The sequence below is a fragment of the Coffea arabica genome, chromosome 7c, assembly GCF_036785885.1.
Source record: "Coffea arabica cultivar ET-39 chromosome 7c, Coffea Arabica ET-39 HiFi, whole genome shotgun sequence".
NCBI lineage: Eukaryota > Viridiplantae > Streptophyta > Magnoliopsida > Gentianales > Rubiaceae > Coffea > Coffea arabica.
In genome coordinates this window covers 37,918,628-37,934,994 of record NC_092322.1, presented here as the reverse complement: position 1 = coordinate 37,934,994, position 16,367 = coordinate 37,918,628, and the positions used below count along the sequence as shown (strand labels likewise).

The 16,367-nt window shown below is 34.5% G+C and overlaps 1 pseudogene; it reads right to left on the bottom strand.

Annotated features, from left to right (window-relative positions):
* Positions 1-2,078: 2,078 nt before the first annotated feature.
* Positions 2,079-2,973, bottom strand: LOC140010687 (probable glutathione S-transferase; annotated as a pseudogene).
* Between the last annotated feature and the right edge of the window lie 13,394 nt (positions 2,974-16,367).

Here is a 16,367-nt window from a genome sequence, read left to right as displayed (position 1 = left end):
AGAGATAGAGAATTGCCTAGTCAAAATGTTGCACAGTAGTTGAAATATAGTTTAAGTACTCAGATGCCAGTATTCTGTCTCTTTTTTTTTTTATTTTACTTAAATTACACTAGATAACAACCCTTTCAAATTTCAACGAATTAAAAAAATTAATCCATCAAGTAATGCTCTAATCACCTATAAAATTGACATATGAGTACTAAAATTTATACAGTTGACAAATTATGCAAGTGCTCATACCAAATCAATCCTGTAACTTCTCTTATTTTGATGCAAATCATCTGAAAAAAAGGCTGGTGGAGTTGTCTTACCGGATGACTATCCCAGTATGTTTGGCAGGAGGGTCAGAAGAGCACTAGATGAGAAGGGTGTGCAGTACGAACACAGGGGAGAAGACTTCAACAACAGAAGCCCAACTCCAAATGAATCCTGTTCACAAGAAAATCCCAGTTCTGATCCATGATGGAAAGCCCGTTTGTGAATCTCTTAGTACAATTGTTCAGTATATGGTAGAGCTAACTGATTTTTTTTTTTTTTTGTGAGCTTCCATATAGATTACAAATGTTCCTAAGCTTTTACTGTTTGACTGATACTATGCCGTTCTTTTTTATAACACCAAATTTGAGGTGTTTAAAGCTACTTTGATCTCTGATAGGTAATGTTGTGTTAACAATGATTTACATCTATTACCATTTACTAGTGTTGTTCTTAAATTCACATTTGCCCAGGTTTATACTGTAGGGATAAACATTAGAGTTTTCTTTTTTTAAGGCAAAAACTTGAGCTTATTAGTAGTGTCGCTCTCAGATTCATATTTGCCCAGGTTTATAATGTAGGAAGAATAACTTGGGCTACAAAGGGAGAAGAGCAGGAGGCAGCCAAGAAGGAATTCATATAGAGATCTACAAAATTTTGGAAAGAAAACTTGGAGATAAGCCTTACGTTGGAGGTGAAAATTTTGGATACTTAGATGTGGCTCAAATACCTCTCTATATTTGGTTTCATGCCTACAGACTCTTGGAAATTTTAAGATAGAGACTGAGTTCCCCAAGATTGTGACATGGGCTAAAAGGTGCATGAAAAGGGATAATGTGTCAAAAGTCCCTCGCTGATCCTTGCAAGGTTTATCAGTATGTTTTCACATTGAAGAAGAAGTATGGGATTGATTAAGAAACAAAAGTACCAATTCTTGTTGGTTTTTGTTACTCTTGACTAAAAATCCCTTGTGTAGTTTACGTTTCAAATAAGTCCAGAAGCAAATATTCTGTTTACTACTGGCAAAAAACTCGAATCATTTGTACATGTTCAACTGGGGAATGAAAATTGCCGGGGATTTGCCTTGCTGTGGGAGTGTAACTGCATAAAATTACAATTATGAAACTAGTGACAACATGATTAAGTGAATCCAATGTTGAGACACATGCTAAGATTTATGATCATACGTGATATTGGAAAACAAAGCCTAACAGTAAACTATTCAGTTTCCTTATCCGCCGAATATTGTTTCAGAACCATTCATTCAATTAGAAGAAGAAAATTATATCCATTAAAAAACTGTGCATATTATTTCATGGCTTACGAAATAAAGAAACACATATAGAGCACTCACTGGATTGCAAATCTTTTTTATTATTTACATGTTTGATTTTTATTGCCTAAATTCCCTTGATTTCATCAGATCACAGGTTAGGTTACTTCTTAACTTTGTCATCAGGATCAGTAGTAAACAAGCTGTCTGCTACTAGGCCATTTGCATTCAAGAAGAGCTATGAAGAAATAATTAAAGCTAAAACTTGGTTTTGCTGGTATGGCAACGAGTTTCTGACATGAAAGAATCTTTCATTATGCCTATTTTATGCATCAGTTGACCTGTTAACCATCTAAGCTTTTCTTTGAGATCTAGAATTTTAATCTTCTAAATTTGAAGCTAGTATGAACATCAAAGTTTGTCTGATCTACGAGCTACAATTGAATTAAAACTACTTGGAACGCGAAAGCATTGATTATTGTCGCACAAGGGTTATTACATCCTAATCAACTTGTAATGCAAACTGTAAATACACAAAATTCTCCAAATAATCACACTTAACGAGGTATTATCCTTCAAATCTATCTATCTATCTATCTACTCTAGTTTCAAATGGATCATGAAATTAAAATAGTCCGACATAAATCCCCATAACAACGTAATTAAGCTAGCTTCTCCATGTTACTCCTGTCCACGAAGCTGTTGCCACAGCAACACAGATTCATAGACCTTTATGGGGTCAGCAAGAGACTTGGAAACACTGTCGCTTTCCATACACCTCTGCAATCGGCTTCTGTACTGAATTTACCAAATTTCTCATAGGTATAGAACCAGTTATAGTTTCCAAGAAGAGCCACATCAAGAGATCCAAAATTGTCACCTCCAAAATAAGGCTTGTCTCCTAATGCTCCTTCCTCCAGCGGCTTTAGGCAATTTATGAAGCCAATGTTTGCTGCCTGCTGCTCTTCTCCTTTTGTCGACCATATTTTACGAGCAAAACCGTCTAGCTGCAATAGGTAACATGACACTCATGAAATCATGAACTTACATACACGTATTCCTGCAAACAGAAAATCATAATTTGTTACCTTTTTGTCAATGAAATCAGCCCAGAACCTAGCTTGAGCTCTGTCATAAGGATGAGAGGGCAAGAGGGAAGCTTTGCCCTTTTATACCTCGTCAATATACTCAACTATAAGTAGGGACTCACAAAAAGGTCTTCCATTGTGGATCAAAACTGGAATTTTCTTGTATATGGGATTCATCTTTAACAACAACGGACTTTTCTGTAAATTCATTAGATCTTCTTCCGTGGATTCATACTTGACTTCTTTCTCTGCTAGAGCAATTCTGACTCTGGTAGCGAAAATGGTAGTCAAGAAGTCCAAGAGAATCACCTAGCTTCTCACCCGTTCTTCCACTATGATGGCAAAGGTGACAGACATGATTAAGACATAGTAGTTACCCTCCGCATATTTATTTTTTGGTTGACAAAAATGTAGTTTTGGTATTTAAATTTTGATATATGAGCGGTTTTAGTTCTCAAACTTTTGACAAAAGCAAATTTGATATCCAAATTTTCAACTTTTGAGCACATTTAGTATCTTTGATAGTTTTTATCCAAATTGCAACTAAAAGAGCATAATAGTCACATGTTCGGCAACTATTGTATTAAAAATGTAAAAACAAAAAGAAAAATATCAGACATGAAGTTCAAGGACTAAATTTTACATTTTTTGGCATTTTATTATACAATAATTGGTGGATATATGAGTATCACATGATTTTTTCTGATAGCAATTTGGAAAAAATCGATTAAAGGTATTAAATGTAAAATGTGTTCAAAAGTTAAAAGATTAGATACCATATTTGTTTTTATCTAAAGTTTGGGAACAAAAGCCATTCATGTGTCAAAATTTGAATATCAAAACATTTTTCTCTCTCTCTCTCTTTTTTTTGGTTTGACAAAATTACTTTACTTACACTTTGAAAAATTTTCATACATCTTGAATAATCTACCAAGTACTTTTTTGACTAAGGACGTAAACGTCAGAAGTCACCATCAAAATAGGTCATTGCTCCAGTCATATAAAACCTCACCGAAACTAATTTTTAAGGGATAATTTCAGAAACCTTCCCTGAGGTTTCTACCAGTCTCACTCACCTCTCTTGAAATTTACAAAATATCAGATACCTCCCCTGAACTTATAATTGGAGTAACAAGATCAGCCCATGTCAGAAAAATGAGCATTAAAAAAATATTTTTAGGAGTGAGATGATATTTGTGTTCCACATATGCCCTTTTTGCTTATCCATAACTTGAGCTAAAGCAAAAGCAAAAAAAAAAAGAAGTAATAAGTTGAACTAGATAGAGACAAATGCAGATGGCTTCTTCAAACAATATTACAATGCTATTTATATTTTTTTGTTTTAGCTATTAGACATTTATTTAGCTAATATGATCATTCAATTAATTGAAACATACTTCTGGTGATATAAAAAAAATGTATAGTTTTATAATTTGAGTGATTAAAAGTATAAATTTTTATTAGTTAAGTCATAAAAAAATATTATTTGAGTGATTAAAATTATAAACTTTTACTAGTTAAGTCACAAAAAAATTTTCACTATTTGGTTAATTGAGTGAATGGCAATTGTAGTTAAATAAATAGTGTAACGATCAAATAACCAAATTCTCAATAGTTTAAGAACTCTTTTGCGATTTTCTCTATGGAAAATGAAATGAAGTAGCAAGATACTTCATTTCATTTAGTGCTAGATACTTTAGTTGAGATTTATTTTAAAAAAAAATTAATTCACACTATAGTTAGTCGAATTTATTCAATAAGCTTCGTTTGAATACCAGAACTTAAGTAGATCTGATTTTCAAAAAATTCAATAACCCAAATTGTGTCGCATCACTTTATGAGATGATGTAATATACAATTTACGTCATTGAATTTTTGAAAACCAAATTTACCCAAATATAAGTAATGAGTTACATGAGATAATTGTCTTACAAAAAAAAAACATGAAATACATGACTTAAGAGAAAGGTAATACTAGTGCTAAACACTTCATTGGTGATTGTACTACGAATAAAAAGTGTAAAGTGGAATAGAAGGTATATCATAAGTTATATCAAAAGTTATATCTCTATTAGTCATTTAACTAATTCTGTCAAAATAGCTTCAAAATATATCACAAGTTATGAGGGTAAATCTATCAATTCATCATCAATGATATCACAAATAGGCCCAATAATCTGACAAGGGAGGTATATGATTTTTTGCAAAGTTCAGAGGAGGTGAGTGAGACTGTCAGAAACCTCAGGGGAGGTTTCTGAAATTATCCCAATTTTTAATACATTTTTAGAATTACCTTTTCTCACTAAAACTAATATTTTTTTGTATTAACTTATCTGTTCAAAAACTAAGACAATGTTTGGTTTTACACTACACTTTTAATTACAATTTTACTTTTTATTTTTCAAGCCTTTGCAATTTTACTTCGTGTTCCTCTGCCTTTTTATTGAATCTCATTTTAATTTTATTGATGATAAAGGGGGATAAATGTAAATACTGGAATCAAGTTTAATGCTAAAAGTATGATAGAAATTAAATCTCTCAACCTCTTCAACTTTAAAAATTCTTCTTTCGTCACGATTGTTTTACTCAATTAATCATTCCATTGAATGGATTTAGGATGTTTATCCAATATAACCTTTTTAAAGTTAAAACAACATGTCTTTACATTGTGTTTCTCTATCAAGGTCTGACTATTATTGCTGGGGCTCGGATTCCAGCAGCCATAGCAATTATTGAAATTTTATTATGTATAGCAGAAGTGAAGATTGTCATTTGCTTGATGCCACCAAATTAATATATACACCAATAATTACAATTTAGCATTTAATCCATCATTATGTGCTTTGTTATAGTCGACCAGACAGTACTCCCCATTAATGACATCTCAATGTGTTAAAAGTTGCTTTTCTAATGTATGGTAGTTTTAAGATAACATAGGAGAAGCTGACGCTGAACATCCCCTTACTCCATTAAAAGGGAGGTTTTTTTTTTTTTTTTTTGGGTGATGGATAACAAAAAGAAGTAGTAAAAGAAAAAAGTTCGAGAGCTGCATATGGATATATGGTATACCTCAAATGGAGGGATGCCTTTTCAGGCAGTCAGAGACAAACTGAAGAAGATGATGAGAAGTTTTCGCACTTTGTTACGTGATATAAAAAGAAATAGGACTAGCAAGCTTTGTACATACTTAATAGAACTAGCAATTACATTTATTATTATTAGCAATTACATTTACTGTTATTAGCAATCCAGAATTCTTTCCAGTAAAAGGAAATGATGCGTCCAGGGATTGGAGATAGCAATGATTCGAATCTTGATCATGGAACTGGATATATGGAACTGGATATATTTGAAGATAGGAAAATGCCAATGAGATCTTCTGTCCAATATATCTGTCCATTTTTTCTATTCAATGCAAAATTACATAGTTCCACTAACTAATATTGTTGATGTCACACGTAACATTGAATGCATATTTAGAGAGTATTTGGTAAATGAGTTTCAAATTCAATTTTAGCATGGATGGCCTACTTTCTGAATCAACATGATTACACATAACTGCAACTCTGACAAATTCAAGGATCTCATCTTCAGATGCTTATCTAATCTCATCTGAATCATGCAGCGTATAATTCCAAAGTAAAAAACTATGGATACAATTAGGCATAAACAAACATCATTTGTGGATATTATTGAATTTGAAACCGTTTACCAAACACTTCCTAAATATGCATTCAATTTTATGTGTCATATCAATAGTATTAGCAATTGAAACTACGTAGTTTTGTATTGGACAAGAAAAATGGACAGATATATTGGACAGAGGATCCCGTCTCGGAAAATGCTTCAATGGTTTTAGAGAATGGGAACGGACCTTTAGGGTGAATCACCGGCTTCAGCTTCCCCTCCTCTGTGAAAGGTTTGAGTTTGTTTAAGACAGAGCCAGTTGAAGTGACCACAAAAATGAAAACAGGAGGAACCTCCGATCCGTTCCCCGCGATTGTCACCACCCTTCCGCCTTCTTTTAAAGCCTTGATACCCCTATCACTCTCACCTGCTCATTTTCGCACATTGCAAAATTAATTTCTAGCAGCAGAACCTTTTATCTACTGCCCAAAATAGAGAGAAAGGGATTCGTTCTTAGTTCTTACCAACGGTATCATATACCACGTCAAATTTCTCTGGCAAATCTTCATTTTAGAGGGGATGTTAACTGGAGTACTGGTTGCTATGGCCTGTAGGCCCTCACGTAATATGTTAAAACAACCCAAGTTATGAATCAGAGCTAAATCGCAACGTTGCGGTGGACAAACGAAGAAAAGGCAGACGACTAAACGAAACGAAACGAAACTGGGAGGTGACTTTATTGATAGGAATGATACATTAATAAGCCAGAAAAGGTCTTTATATAAGACCATTCACTGACCAAATCTAATTTGAAGTTAGAATTAAACTATCAAATCATATTAACAATCCGAAACCCTCCGCTGGGTTCCTCTGCGCACTTATCGCGTTCGGATCGGGTTGGACGCCGGGTCCGGACTGCAGGGGATTAATCGGACCCCATAAGAATTTATCCGGACACCCCTGTGTCGATAAAAAAAAAAAAAAACAATCCGAAACCACAATTGAATAATAATAAAACAAGTAGTTTCCTGAATAATTAAACTAATACTAAAAAGATTTGGTATAATGTCCGAGAAGGCTGAATAATTTGACATTCGCGTAAGTTCTTGTTTAACAAATACAAAGTCGATTGCTTCAATTAATGGAAACCGTATCTCCAATACAACATTGCCAGAAAAGTTTGGGGCCACTTGGTTTAGGGGTTTTGGTACTTGGAAATACAATAATTCCAATACTGCGCACTTGGTCCAGTACAATGGAAATTAAAATATTGAAATCATGCTTTAAAATTTGGCCATTCATGATTCCTAACCAAATTGGGAGAAATTGACTAAAACCCTCATTAGTAGGCCCTCTATCCATTATTCTATTTCCCTTTCCAATTCCAAAGTAAGAACCAAGTGCCCCTTAATGTCAACCACAGAACCAATCCCTTGAAGGGATTTGTTGAAAAAGACAAAAATGTTTAGGTGATTAAAAATGAGCACGCAAATTGTATTAGAATATTATTATGGTGGAATACGATAACCTATTATGAATAATGTATTGTTTTACTCAGCAATTATATTGACAGAGTATTATGTAGTACCAGTTACTACACCTAATACAGACAGATTTTTTTTCCAGTCATTAGAATTTCAACATTTATGGCTAACTATTCTAAGAAAAAGAAATGGTCGATCAACATTTATCAGTAAACGGTCCAACTATTAACCAAAATCTCAACATTAGACGCATAGATCAACAGGCTAACTTTAATCACACATTTACACAACTTTCACATTTTTTATATTTTTGACTAGATAGTAATAATAATAGATTTAGTCTCTAGCCATTAGAACCTTTTGACGCGAACTCAAACATTGTCAGATGAAAGAACCCGATTACTCAGCTGTAGTCGCTATAAGACCACGTACTAATAGAAATTACTATTTTTTGATGCAAGGATTGGCATTTTTGGTGTAGACCCCCAGTTACTTAGCAGTAATAACTAGCAGAGTACAGCCAAATTTATTTATAACTAGGCAGCAAAATAACTCAAGATATCACATAAAATAATAGCAGCTAGCCTCATTTCCTCATACATGGAGAACTAAGGTTAATAATTAGACCAATTTGCAAGTAAAATGTCAAGCAGTTATTCTCTATGCTAAGAAAAGTTAACCAAAAATTGTAAGCATCACAAAAGCATCGATATTCACCAAAGAGATATTTTGGATTTAACCAAATTAACTTGATACACTTTTATTACTAAAATTTGATAATAGGAGAATTAGAGTCAGCCAACCATCATCAATCCTTGGCAGTCACATAAATGCTAACTACTAATAAAAATGAAAAGAAAATAAATGAAAAATAGAACAAATAACAAGAAATAAAGGAAAAACATCTAAAAACTAAAAATACTAGCTGTACCACAGCTCCCCCACACCTAAATCCAACATTGTCCTCAATGGAGGTCATAAAGCAAATAAAGCAAATAGGACAATGAAACTTCCCCGAATACGTAGTGAAGGGTCCCAACCGACTGTGGAATAGGTGGGAACGGCAGAGTGAAGCCAACATGGTGGAAGTAGGCAGCCAAATTCTGAGACATCTGGGCCACCTGATCAGCAATATTCATTACCCGCTTGTCCATATGATGAACCTATTCTCACAGGTATTGCCACTCAGAATCGGAGGCTAGCAGTGGAGGAGGTACAGAAGAGGAAGGTCCGACAGTGTCATTAGTAGATCCAGGAGCTGAAGAGAACCCTGCTCGTGTAGAGAGGCAGTGACCTGGTGTTCGAATGAGTCCCGAGAGTGTAAATCAGAGGGTATCATCAACCCGCTTTATAACTCCCATTTTTAATAGACAATCGTCATCCAGAAATTTCATGTCAAAGGCCAAATGGAGATTGTGGTTTTGGAGATTAAGAACCCCCCTAACTGGATTGCCAGGCGTGTGATATACGACCTGAGTATCAAGGGTTTGTTTTTCTTGGCTAAAACTGCCTTAAATTGAGATGCCAACCAACACCCCAAATTTACCTTAATATTGTTCTTCATACACCAGATAAAGAAGAACTCAGGGTGCGAAAGTATACCGGAACTATCCTTGCGACCCGAGTAACTGTAAGCTAAGAAGCGCTGAATATATCGGGAACTGGGTTCCTTAAGATAAGAACTCCTGGATCTAGAAGGGTTATAACGGTCGCTTTCAACAGACATTTCCTTCCAAATATCGGGGTAGTGAGAATAAAATGATTCTTTGTAGTCACAACCACTCTCAGTGTACTCCCTAGTCTCAGCATATTCCCGAGTAATGAATTCAAATGCCAAATTGAATTGAGTAATGGAGAAATGGAACTCTTGACCCATTAGTCGAAAGTGAATCACATTTGGGGTATCTACAGTATACCCTGTAGGCAGGTCAAACTCAAAAGTAGAGTAAAACTCTTTAACCAGTTCTACAAAGGTGGGGCAAAAAATATCAAGATAAGATCGCCAACCAATGGCGATAAACATCCGTTCAACCTCTTCCCTTATACGCAGTACATCCATGGTAAGCTTCTCATTACTTTTGCAGGGGATAATTCGCCACTAACAACACATAGCATATCGCTACTTATCGGTAGCCTTACTGAAGTTTAAATGACCTTCAAAGTGTGTGGGGATAGCCACGTGGACTCCTTTACCCCTACCGAGGCATTTTCATACACCTGAAGAGAAAGGTTGGTTGGTAGGTTCATTCACAGGAATGGTAGGTTGGGGTGTAGAGGGATGAGGTCTAAGGGTTCGAGATTTAGAAGTGGATATTTGTTTAACCATAGTGTCTACCATGCACAATCACCAAGAGAAACAGAATTTTCACCAAATATATGAAGCAAGTAATCTAGAGGTTGTAACTACATCCAATGCAACAATCAACTCAATAAGCACAGATTATTGCACAATTTATCCAACCAAAATCGCAACACACAGTCAATAGGAAGATTACTCCCTGTAGACACTAAAATTTCATTTATTTTATTCAATATTAGCTTTATTCTTGTTTTATTTTTTTGATTGATAGTTAATGTTCATTTTTCTTTATTTTTATAAATTAGGTTTATTATTTTTATTTTTAAGGTATGTTTGTATTAAATTTCTAAAAAAAAGAAAAAAATTCTCACAAAAAATTCAAAATTTGTCTTTAATCCTTTTAGACTCAATTTTTTTTAAGATAAATGAAAATTGTGCAATGTATTTGCAATTAGGAATTAACATTTATTTTGTTTACCTAAATTGTTTTTGGAAAATATATAATAAATAAATGAAAATAAAAAGATAAGTGTATTAGAGGATCATTAAACAAGTGTATTAGGGGGATATTAGACAAGTGGAGTGCATGCAAATAGGACAAATGTCCTCATTCTTGGTTGACAACACATGCAAAGCGGGGTAGGTGGCAAGACACTTGGAGGCTTAGGAAAATTCTGGAAAAAAGAGGGAAATCTGGCAAAGGGATAGGCCATGGGCAACAAGGCAAGAGCAAGAAGGAGAAACAAGAAAAGAAAAAGAAAGGGTCGGGGGAAAGAAAGAAAAAGTCAAGCGAGAGAGAGAGCTGAGGGTGACGGGCTGGAGGAGAAAGGGTAGGAAACCAGAAAGAGAAACCAAGAAGAGATAGGAGATTGAGGGAAAAGAAAAGTTACGGGCAAAGGCAAGAAGGAAAGCTAGAGAGCTTTCGGGCAGTAGAGAGGAAACAAGGAAGGGAAGGCTGCACGGGGGAGGAGCAAAGAAAACCAGTAAGGGCTTTGGGCAACAAAGGTTTTAAGAGAGGAAAAGAAAAAGGGTTTCATGGGGAGAAATCCAAAAAAAAAAAAAGAAAGAGGGGGGAACAGCTGAACAAGGAGGGTTTCTGGGATAAGGAAGCAACAGCAAAGAAAGAAAGAGAGCTGGAGGGAGAGAAAAAGCTTGGAAAGGCTACGGGCTGGGCAGGAGAAAAACCAGGGAAGAAAAAGAAAGGGGGGCTGCTACCAAGAGAGAAAAAAGAGAGCTTGGGGGAAATCTGAAAAAAAAGAAAACAAGAGGAAGGAAGGAGCTTCGGCTGGCTGGAGAAAAAGGAAGAAGGAAAAGTTGCAGAAAATCTGGTACCAGGCTGGCAGACCAGCCCCCTTCCAGATTGACTTCTGATTCTGATTTCTAGTTTTTGAGTGATTTCGTGGGTTCTGCACCTTCTTGGGAGGTATTAGGAGAAATTTTGTTCACAAAGCCCTGGGAGAAAATGGCTCTAAGAAAGTGAAATCTCGGCCCAAATTAGCGCCTTCATCAGGGCTGAAAATTTTTTGCAAAAACAGTTCATGGTTTGCGTCTTCCAGAACCGCTCGTTTCTTGGGGCATTTCACGATCATCTAGCGGCTTTAGTGCTCTCAGGTAATCATGGATTCCTCTCAATGTTGGTTTAATACAACTTTCATAGAGATTTGAGTCACTGATGCATGATTTTCTTCCTTTTCTAAGTTTTTAGTTGTTGCTCATGCCTGATCACGATGACTGTGGGTATGTTTGGGGATGTTGTGGTGCTATTGATAGGCTTGGTGCCAGCCCTTTGTTCATTTAATGTGAATCTGAACTAAGAATTCAATCGAGAGGCCATGAACAGATAGTGTTTCCCACATATGTAATCTGATGAACTAAAGGTTGCATTTTTGGTTCCTGTTTGTGTGTGTAATTTGGGTCTGAGAATTCTTAGGAGGGCAAAGTACAAGATTTGGGTTTGATTATTGTTTTGGCGTGAGAGTTTGGTGCTTGTTTGATTTTGACATGAAAACCCAGAACTTGAAACCAATGAACGAACCTGGGTTCTTGCAAGTTCCTCAGCTCAGATTTTTCCTTTTATGTGTTTAGCATCATATCTTGATGATGGGTTTGGGAATTTGACAAGGACTTGAGATTGGATTTGTTGTTGAAATTGCTGCATAAGATTCCAAGCTTGTTTCGGATGAACCCAGAAACAGCGAGAGAAATTTCCAATTTTGTGGTGAATTTTAAAAAAATTCTATAAAAGGGGTGATTTTGGTGAGAGAATCCGTCGGGGGGTCTTCGCATTCGCGGAATGCGAGCTCAGAGCTCGCATTTCTGAAATGCGTGCTCAATAGAGCCTAGAAAGTATAAGTAAAATTTTTGTGCTTATTTTTTTTTCGGAGGCAGAGATTTTTTTGTATTGAAACAAAATGTTTAAAGATCTCGCATTTGCGTTCGCATTCCTTAAAAAAAAAAAAATTTTCGGAGGTCAATAGAGCTGGTATTCCGCGAATGCGAGCTCAATAGAGCTCCCACACTAAGTATAATTTAATTTTTTTTGCTTTTTTTTTGGGAGCTAGAGAATTTTTTCCAGAAAATAGTAGAGCTAAATGCGAGTTCCTAAATGTTTTTTTTTTAATTTTTCAAATAGCTCGCATTTGATAAATTTGACCTCCAAAAATTGTATTTAATTTTTTTGTTAGACTTCACATTTATAAGTATGACTTTCAGAAAATTAAATTCAAACTTGCTAGAAAAAAATTTTAAAATGAAATTTACGAGCTCCAAAAAAATGTAAAATTAAATGTAAATGTTGTTTGTTTTGTAGAATTTGCCTTTACTAAAATGCTGTCGGTAGTAAAATTTTATTTTAAAATCTCTACTAAAATCTTATATTTCGGAGAAATGTTAGAGAAATTTTATTTAAAAATCTGTGATTAGCAGAGGAATAAATTTTTTTTATTTTAAAACTTGCACGTGCCTAAAGTCATCAAATATGTGCTCTAAAAAATATCATATTCACAATAATCTTTTTAATATAATTTACTATACATGCATATTTCTTTTATATTAAAAAAATTGGTAATTGTAAGGTTGGAAATACGTTATTTTATTATAATACATTTAAATGGTGGAAAAAGTACACATGCATAGTTCTTTCTATTTCATAGATCAATGTAAAAATAGAATGAAATTGTTAACATGTAATGTGTTGACTATATTTTATGAATAAAATACTAACTTTTTTTCCTTTTTTATCAAATAAATTTTTTTTTATCAAATTCTAATTTTCCTTTGTTATTAATGAATCGTGTTTATTTGTTGACACCGATGAATATTAGTTATAAGAATCTAATAATTAATAGTCATTAATATCTGTTACAATTTCAACTATAATTTTAGAAATTCCATAACGCAATGTTATTTAGAAAAATTATATAAGTTATTTTTATGAAGTGCATGTTATTTGTTTGGTAGTTGAAAAGGAAAAGAAAAAAAATTAAATCAAATATCTAGCGATTAAATCTTGCATGTTTTACCTTTTACAATTATTGGCAGGATTACTATTTTGATTAAAAATATAAAGCGATAATCAAGGCAAATTTTAGAACCCTAACAACTATGAGCCGCCTAAGAATTGCAAAAGAGAGTTGATTGACATGCGATTTGGAAGAATATTTAATCAATTTTTGGGCTCCACATCCATATAGCTATACAAGATCTATGTTCATATACGTATGCTATTTTCATCAACAACACAATAAGATTTTTTTGGCTATATCCAAAGGCCACTTCACAGCATTATCTGTTATTTTCCTAACCTCGACATGCATATATTGTAAATATAGACTACAAGATTAGATTTAACTTTAAATCCATCGATTCGACTTAAAATAAATCTGTTAACGTGCTCTAACTTCCTCTTCTACATCCAGAAGCTTAACAAAACATACTATTTCAATTCGACGTAAAAAATCCAAAAGTTGTAATATAAAATATATTACCGAATGACTTGCATCAAATTCGAATCTAGCCAACTTCTGTGGTCAGGATCTTAGAGGTACCAACCCCAGCCTCTAAACCTCCCAAGCTTGTGTCACCAACCTTGTATGTACCTATATGAAGAAATAATTTACAACAAAAAATCATTTAAAAAAACAGAAGTTGCGACATGTATTTGTAATAGTCAGTTGCCCTCACAAAGAAAGCTCTACAAAAAATTCGACAGAGTCTCCCCTATAAATGGGCTAAAACTCCCTGTCAAACAATCCAAATATCCATGAAATTCAAAAGCTCCAATCTATAAACTACATAATGTCAATAAAATTTCTAAACTCCAATTGCAAAACATACAATGTCCAATGTAGATAGTGTTTCGACCAAAAATAACAGTTGCGAAATAGATTTTAAAAACAAAAACTGAAAAGTGGGCACTTGCCACCCAAATTTGGCACATAACCCTTGCCCCCACATTGAGTATTAGAGACTTTGTCTACTATGTGCTTAGCATTTTAGAGAATTATTTTGTACATTAAAATAGTTAGAGATGATTAATTATTATCATTTTAAATTACACAAGACATATTAAAGTACTAATTATTGTAATTATTATCATTTCAAATTATACAGGGCGTATTAAATTACTAATTATTGTAAATGGCTTTGATAACTACATTAGTGAAAAATAAGTATTTGTCAAATATATTTATATACACTTGTTAAAGTACGACAATAGTGTCTAAATGTATACAAAAAATAATTAAATGGCATGCTAAGACTGTTAAAGCAACGGAAATGCATCCAAGACAACTTCAATGCTCGGCATCAAATTTTGGGTCACGCTAACATATATGTTGTAATTTTAGCAAAATTTATTTTTCCATTTTAATTCAAGGCCCTTATTTTTCTAAAATTTTCTCTAGGAACACAACTCTAATGTACGATTTACCCATAGCTGCCCTAGAGAAATTCGTTTCTCATTTGCATCTCATATTTAATTCCCTTAATTAGAACCCATTTTCTATTTTAAATGGAACTTGCCCCTTTTTTCTTTTTTTTTTGTTTTATCTTCTTCAACACAAAAAAAAAATAGACTTTTTTTTAAAAACGTTATTTAAACATTTAGTCATTTCCTATGCCTTATCGAAAAAATCATGAACACCAATCCGTTCGTAGTACCACTAGCTCTCTATCCGCCGTAGACAATAAAATGAGACTAGCACCACTTTTCTTTTTAGAGTTAGATGTACAGAAAATAAGTTTAACCTAAATTTCATTCTAATTTTAAAAAAATTTCAAAAAATAGTTGAAACAATTAAATGGACTTTTTCCTTAAAGGGGTTTTAGCTTTAAACTATTTTGCAATATTTGTCAAAAAACTACTTCCTTCTTTTTCCAGCTCCACCGTCCACACGGACACAATTAGCGCAACTACAACAAATTGGAAACAGAAAAATTTCAAGAATTCAAAAAATGTAACGTATATCCTCAAATCCACCACAAAAATTGCAAAAATAAGCACAACCCACATCAAATTTAAACCGAAATTTCACAACAAATCTGAACTTGCTGTTGGATTCGAGTATTAATTAAACTTAAAATGCTATAAGTGAGGCATTGCAAATGGAAAAGGCTCACCTTTATGCTGTTTGGAAGTCGCAATGGGACGGCAATGTTGGCAAATGTTGGGTCGGCAATGGGGCGGCAGTGGGTGGGCAAAGGGGCAAATGGGTCGGTAATCTGGTGGTTGAATAAGCTCTGAAAACCGGCTGCAATCTGGAGGGCTTGCTACAGCGAGGCAGAAAGAGAATGAGGCGTGGCTTCCGGCGGAGCAGAACAACAGAGATGGTGGCACCGCTTAGCCGTGTGGCGCCGCTCTTCCTATTTCTACCGTCCGGCATTTGGGCAGCACAAAACAGGACAAATGGTGGCCAGCTCCGGTCTTTGGATGCTTCGATGTGCAGAACCCAGCTCTGTTTTCTTTGTTGTGCTGTTCGACAGCTCTGTTTCGATATTGCATTCTGCTTCTTTGACTCACTTTTCTGGTCTTTTTTTTTTTTAACAGACCTCGCATTTGCGGAATGCGAGCACCGAGCTCGCATTCCATGAATGTGAAGACCCCATTTCAAGAACAATCTCGAAAAATCGCCCCAGTTGTAGAATGCCTTTTTTTTTCATCATAAACTAAGAATTCTCCCGAAACAGTGAAGAAGAAGAATAGCTTCTGCGAAGCATGCATGAAAAGCTTTCCAAAATTGCAGCCCGACCCCTCAACTTTCTCCTTATTCTACTATGGCCCATAAAATTGAAAAATTCAACCAATCCGGTCCTTTTTAAATGTTATTTTTCTTTGATATGAC